The following is a 7,801-nucleotide window of genomic DNA, read 5'->3' on the forward strand; positions in this document are numbered from 1 at the left end:
TATAATACAATCTTGGCAGGTAAATTTTCCATCCTGCAATTTACTGACTAGGATTTGTGAATGAAAGAATGATGGTACTGCATTATCCCCCTGTTAGTCTCTTCTCATTCAGAGGGAGCATTTCTCAGATGATCTTAGATAAATGTGACCTGCTTAGGTTAAACCATTTGCCTTCTCCCACAGCAAACATCTGCCACATTTCATTAGCATTAAGTGATCACAGAGGAGCAAAAGGCAGATGCTTTCAGTTTCACAGGGTGTAATCTTTGATTTAGATATTCCCATTAATATGTTTTGATGCAAAATTTAAAAATAATATAAGCCCAAGGTACAGTCCTTGATTCGGTTACAGGTAATTTATTTAATTTGGTCAAAGAACCTTGAGTGCCACAATGAGTGATGAAATTCAGAATTTTATTATATTATAAAACTAAAGCAAGTATGCATAAAAGAATCATAGCATAAAAATGTAATGCTACATTTATACTCATATTTCTATGAAATAACACCAAGGGGTGATCAGTTCCTAGATGAAAAAATGGGTGTAGGGTCCTTCCTTTAAGCTGTGCATGATGGTGTATGAAGAGCCTCATAATTTGGGAGCAATCCTATTTATAGTAAATTATAATAAGCTAATTAACAATAAATCTCCCTTTTTATCATATTTATTTTTCCATTACCATATTTACTCTTCCATACCCCAAAATCCAAATATCTTCTACTTCCTTATTGGCTATTAATATCAAACATAATTCTAATTATTATTTGCATCAATGCAAATTCTTCAGTTACCAATATTTAAAAACATCCAAAAATTCCCCTACAACATTGGCTACAAACATTTAAAACAAAAGCATGTTTACTACATGACCCCAGGTTATGCCTTGAGTCACTTCTATTAATAATTCTTAATCACTTATGCTAACAGCTTAACTTTAGCTAATATGCAGCCTAAATTTTAGGCCTAAAGGCTTGCTCCCTACTTGTATTTCAACACACTTAAATTAGCATATGCAAATATTACCCCATAGTCTACAATGGGAAGGAATGCCTGGCCTGAGTGTATACCTATTGCAGCATCAGGCAACTGGTAACCTCATTATACGTCTGAGCCAATGCCCCTTCAAATCAATGAGAATCTTTCCATTGACTTAAATAGGCAGTGCCTACAAGCCAAGGACTCCCAAAAATCTTATTGACTTCAACTGTCTTGCAGAACCATAAGACTATTATCAGGACCCATGTTAGCTATAAATGCTGTTAAAGTTGAATTAGAATAGTCATAGCTTTGTAATAACTATGTTTTTATAAATGAATAGCCATCTGTTATAAATATGAATTTTAATTGAATCTTCTAAAGATTTATTGACACCTCGCATAACACTCTGAAAACTTTTCATTTAGAACGAACTCCTTTTTGATATCATATAGTACTGCATTCTTACTTACTAAGGACATTTTGTATGAAACAGAATTTTTACTGTGTCTACACTACAAGTGTTACAGTCGCACAGCTGATGCATAGCAGCTACTCCACTGTAGAATAGACACTTGCTACAGCAACATAAGGGTTCTTTCCTACTTTTTTACTACTTCTGTAGTAAATCCACCCCATCAAAAGGAATGGAGGAATAATTCTTCCATTGACCTAGCAGTGTCTATTCCAGGGCACAGATTGTCTTAACTATGTCTCTCAGGGATGTGAATTTTTCACACCCTCTAAAACAATATAGTTAGATAGACCTAAGTTGTAGACCAGGCCTACTATAGAATTCATGGGCTCCTGTTGCTTGTTCTCCTCTCCCCCACACAGTCACAGACACAATTCCACCCAGGCATAAGCTGAGACATATTAAATTTCATAGGGATCTGTTTCATATGGATGAGGTGTTCTGAAAAATCAGAAGATAGTTTGAATCTTAACTATGGAATGACCGCGGCAAAGAGTTCTGTGGCACCTTATAGACTAACAAACGTATTGGAGCGTGAGCTTTCGTGGGCGAATACCCACTTCGTCGGATGACATGCATCACCCATGAAAGATCATGCTCCAATACGTCTGTTAGTCTATAAGGTGCCACAGGACTCTTTGCCGCTTTTAGAGATCCAGACTAACACGGCTACCCCTCTGATACTTGACACTCTGGAATGATAATCACTGTTCCATAATATTTTACACAGACCTACCGGTACAGTACCACATCTCCTCACAGTTGTTCAAAGTCCTGAAACAGTATACAGCCTGTGAGACAGCCAATTATATCATTTTTTCAAGTGGAGAAACTAGATCAAGCATATGTCAAGTAACTTGCCCATGCCAAGTTCCCCTCTTTCACCTCTAGAGCATACTGCACAGGTTATCTGAACCCAGCTGGTAACTTTGTGAAAGCATTGTTGCATCCCTGCTACTCTACATGCTCTCAGATTTCTCAGTTCTGTTTAAAAGCTATTGGAACAGTTAGTCTCACAGACATTTATCAACCAGGTGTCACCAATGAAGTTCTAGCTGAGTCTGTAATGATTCAACTTTTTGTAAAATACAGAGTGATACGTGAGCCTATCATCTTTAGTCATAGAATGATTCAGTTTCAGGAACAAAAAGCCGAGTCAACTACGACAAGATTTAAGCATATGTGCAGTTTAAGCAGCTTCATGATAGTCTATTGTTGGAAGTAGCATATATAGGTGACATCTGGAATCCAATTACAACTGTTTTGCTTTGGTGTAACTGCAATGGAGTTACTTCTGATTTATACCCAGGTAAGTGAGAAGTGAGTCAGGCTCTCTACCTCTAGTGTAATGTGAACATTTAATCATAGCATTAATAGTGTATCCAAAGCTTGGAAAGGTAGCCATCCATTAACCTGTCTGAAAAGATGTAAAGATTTTAAAAATATTGTCAAAGGATTGTCATTAAATTTGTATTTATTAATAATTATAATAATGTGCTAAACTAATGACCAACTCTCCTCTTAATGACATTTTGGAAACTTGAATATGAAATCAAGAATACTGTTCTTTCCCTGTTGCTTCATTGCATATGCAGAGTGGCTTGTTACTCTAGTGTTTCCATGGAGTGCTGGAGTGAGCACACTGCTTTATTGCAGTTTCTTGAGAGTTCTGGGCTGATGTATTGTTATCAAGTTACTCATAAATTCTAGACTGAGCACCCTTGTTTGCTTCTGTAGAGTTTTTCCTCAGTACCTGTCTGAGCACAGAGATTATTATTTTGGGGTTGCATGTGAATGTTGGGGGATCACAAACTACCTTGTTACTGTAGGATTGCTCATGAATTTTGGGCTGTGATACTGATTTGTAGGGTTGCTTACATACATTGGGCTGTTGCTATTTTTTTGTTTTGCTTTTTATTTTTGTTTAATAGGGCGGGTTCAGTGACATCCATTTTTGAGGGTTTAATTTAAAAACAAATAAGGCATGAGGGCTACAATAGATATTTCAGTTCCAGGTTTACAAAAGAGAGGAACACAAAAAGGAAATCTTTTTGCATTTCCAAATGGATAGAAAACTGTCTTAACCAGGGCTGAAAATCCTGAATTCTCAGTAGCTCATTAAATAAATATTTCCTTATGGTTTACATTTCTGAGAAGCAGATTATCACTCGAGTAGGAAAACTGTAATTTTAAAGAAACTGTTCCCTTAATGCTTTAAAAAACAATACCAATTCTGGATTACTTTTAACACACAAATTAGTGCTGATCTTACACAATTAAAGCTGAAAATCTTTCCATGTGTTAAAAATCTGCCAGTAGTTTTGCTCTGCAGAATTAAGGCCTAAAATTTCTAAAGGTAAAATTGTGCCAGTAATTCCAATAAACTCTCCTTTATAGGGTTTTCTAACTTGACTACAAAATTTCCTGAGAGATGAAGTTTAGCACACAAAGTCTCAGGTTAGGTATCTAAAACAAATGTAGTGCTTTTTAAAATTGGTGGTTTTCATTATATTTTCTCGGACTGTTGCATCTAATGTCAAATTGCAGCATTGCATTTTAAGTTCTCTCAACACAGTTTTGAAAAAATGTGACCAGACCTATTTTTTACAAGGAACCAAATTAATCTCATCTCTTGTTGAGCTCTGCTAAATTGCAATCTCTAAGAGAATGGTTTATTAACCTATAGTGCCACCTAGCAAAAACAAACATCCATTTTTGCTGATGTGCTTTTAAAGGGGGCAGCCTACAATGTTATACTAAATAAAAAGAGAGAATGAAAATATTGCAAGCATGTATTTTAAGCATCTGGTACAGGATTTATTTTTAAAAGCAACCCTGATCAGATATTACATTGATAAGTGGAATAATAAAGCTCTCAGAGAGATTCTGAAATTCTACCATTCACATTTTGAAAGCGCTAGGCCAAATTCTCCACTGACTTGTATGCAGCATAACATCATTAAATTCAATGAAATTGTATTGTATGGCTATAAACCAGGGCAGAATGTATCCCATTATTGTAATTGTATTATATAAACCCCCAAACCAAGGGAATTCGTAATTGATTAAATCTATAATATCAAGGGACAATAGTATTAGCACCTTACCTGAAGACAACAGGAAGATTCCTTTGACTTGGCATGGCACTAAGATACCTAATAAACTTGTTTTGTCTTTGCGAGATAGGAATTTTGCTTCTAGGCCCATGTGTGATTTGGGAAGCTCAGCATTCCATGGATTTTCCTGTGGTGAGTATTCAGATATAATAGTTGAGAGGATGCAACAGTCTTATAGTGGATGCTGTTATAATTACCCTTTTCTACATGCAATCGCCTGGATAATTCACATAAATCCTGTTCCTTTATGGAGAATTTGCAAGAGCACCTTAAGTAACTGCAGTTGAAAAATCTGCCCTTTGCAGTATATTTTCTTCTATTTTTTTGCTAGTTACAGTCCCATAAGTCCTTGTCTAGTTTACTTGGCAATATTGCTGGAAAATATTGTAAAGTTCAAACAGACACATGAAACTTGAGAAAGTGCCATTCACTTTTTGGAGCCTGAAAATGTATTTGTGTTATCCTAAGAATTCACTTAGGCCTTAATTCAGAAAACCAGTTAAGTATGGCTGTAATTTTAAGCATATGAGTTGTCTCATTGAATTCAGCTGAGACTACTCATGTGCTTGAAGGTGCACACATTTAAATGTTTTGTTAAAGCAGGTCTTGGTTGGCAGTCTAGAAAATATCAGCATTCTAATAGTCAATAAAATGCATTCAAAAAAGCTCAGACTCTGCCTGGTATAAAATTTGGATTGTACACTCATCAGAGCAGAGACTATCTTTTTAGTGTGTCTAAAAAGTGCCTAAGTTTTCAGATAATCTTTAGCAGTTGTTTCTTTAATCACTGCTGTCTGACTGAAGCTGAAGAGTCGCACCTCACACTTTTGGGAGCAAAGATTCCCACTTTTCATGATGTTACAATATTTCCCATATGGCTGATTCGATGTATTAAGTTTTTGGATAGTTCCAATATTTTTTGATTGGCTCTTACTCATCTGAAGCCTTGCTTTTTCACATGGAGCACTCCAGGCCTTGGCACACAAGTAGAATATTGTTTGCTATAAAACAGAACAAATGTTTACATTTTGGTTTCCTATTTGCTGATTTGATGCAAAGACTCTGGTTACAGAGATCTCCTATATCAAATTGGGTAGGCTTTATTTGGTTGATTTTGGCTTGTATTTCTTTCAGTTTATGTATAATTTCTACTAGCAATGGCAGATTGAGGTAAAAATTTAATAAAATGCTTTACAATGGTGATTCCTATTCCCATGCACTGCATTAATATACCACCAGATTTAGGATCAGAGAGGAATTTTCCACCAAAGAATAACAGTGAGACCCCTGTGAGTAGTGGATTTTCATTGCCTTTGGATTACTGAAGAGAAATTATTTGCTCACATCAAGTAGGCATCCAGACACACAATCAATTGCTTGATATGCAGAAGGACCTTGGGTACTGAGGAAGCTCTATCCTTCTCATCTTCTATATTTGTGTTTGGATTATGTTTTCCTTCTTGCTATTACAGTGACTAATGATTTTGGGTTTCTCTGTTTTCAGATTCCCAACAATTGAAACCCCCCCGAGGCCTGATTTTCAGGAATCCATCCAGCCTCTGAAAAATTAAACCCCATTAATATATCTCAAGATGGGAACCCAAAAATCACTAATCCCTGTTGAAAATCTTGGCCTTAGAAGTTTTCATTGTACTTTAAATTGAAAGAGGTTTGGCCCTGTATTTATATATTCATTAAACCATTTCCTTCACAACAGAGTATATAGATTTGCAGTGCTAGGACCTAGGGCATCTTATAATAAAGTAGATAGGGTGTGGGTATACTACAATTTGTGCTATTAAGTTATGCCTTTTCAACTATAATATTGGTAGTACTCCTTTTCTTTCCTTTTGTGCAGTGCAAAGATTAGTCACAACAGGTGGGCTTTTTTTCTCCCCAGAATGTAAAGGAAATCCATACCTTAATTAAAATCTTTAAAAGATAATTTCTATGTGCAAGTGAAGAGGGTTCATACTGCTTCGCTATTAGAGTTGGTTATTTTTCTCCCTGTCAGACAGGAATAGCTATTCAGACACAAATATCTGTCCATGCCAATTATTCTTCAGCACTCCAGGGAACATACAACCTACTGTTACAGCTGACACATTATTGAGATTTTCAATGTTAATTAATATGAGGCCCTACGACTAGGAAGGGAGTTTCATGTCTTATCTTCTCTATACTCTGCACTATCAATTTGTGCAAGCGCTGCCCAGCCTTCGCTAGGGTCCTTTCCTTACATCTTCTACCAAGCTCTTTGTTGTGCACCCTTTCTGAACTAGAGCTTTTGGTCTTTTTAATGCTTACCCTTCATAACACCCTATTCTTCTTTCCAGCCCAGAGAAGCAAGACCAGTGCTGCCCAAAAGAGTTTCAGGGTATACCCCCAGCTGCAAATTCATGTAGAGGCAACAATATCCATCATCAAATGTATGAATGAAATCTGAAAAAAGAACTCCACATAAACTAAACTGACCAAAACCCCCAATATGTAGCACTTCTATAGTGCTTAATATTTTTAGATCAGTGTACAAACCATTTTATATTTTTACATAGCCTTTACACAAATTTTCAAACTACACACACTTACCACAATTGCCACCCAAGTCAAATAAGCATGCATATATGTAACTGATTCTGGCCAACTATGTGTAATTTCTTAAAACATATTTAATTCTATTATTCAATTTAATTGGAAATTTGTTTGTTTTTTAAAAAGCGACAGAGTCCTGTGGCACCTTATAGACTAACAGACGTATTGGAGTATAAGCTTTCGTGGGTGAATACCCAGTTCGCCAGACGTATGTAGTGGAAATTTCCAGAGGCAGGTATAAATATGCAGGCAAGAATCAGCCTACAGATAATGAGTTTAGTTCAATCAGGGAGGATGAGGCCCTCTTCTAGCAGTTGAGGTGTGACTATCAAGGGAGGAGAAACTGCTTTTGTAGTTGGCTAGCCATTCACAGTCTTTGTTTAATCCTAAACTGATGGTGTCAAATTTGCAAATTAACTGAAGTTTAGCAGTTTCTCTTTGAAGTCTGGTCCCAAAGTTTTTTTTGTTGCAGGTTGGTTACATTTAAATTTGCTAGTGTGTGTCCAGGGAGATTGAAGTGTTCTCCTACAGGTTTTTGTATATTGCCATTCCTAATATCTGACTTGTGTCTATTTATCCTTTTACATAGTGATTGTCCAGTTTGGCCAATGTACATAGCAGAGGGGCATTGCTGGCACATGA

The sequence above is a fragment of the Mauremys mutica genome, chromosome 13, assembly GCF_020497125.1.
Source record: "Mauremys mutica isolate MM-2020 ecotype Southern chromosome 13, ASM2049712v1, whole genome shotgun sequence".
Lineage (NCBI taxonomy): Eukaryota > Metazoa > Chordata > Testudines > Geoemydidae > Mauremys > Mauremys mutica.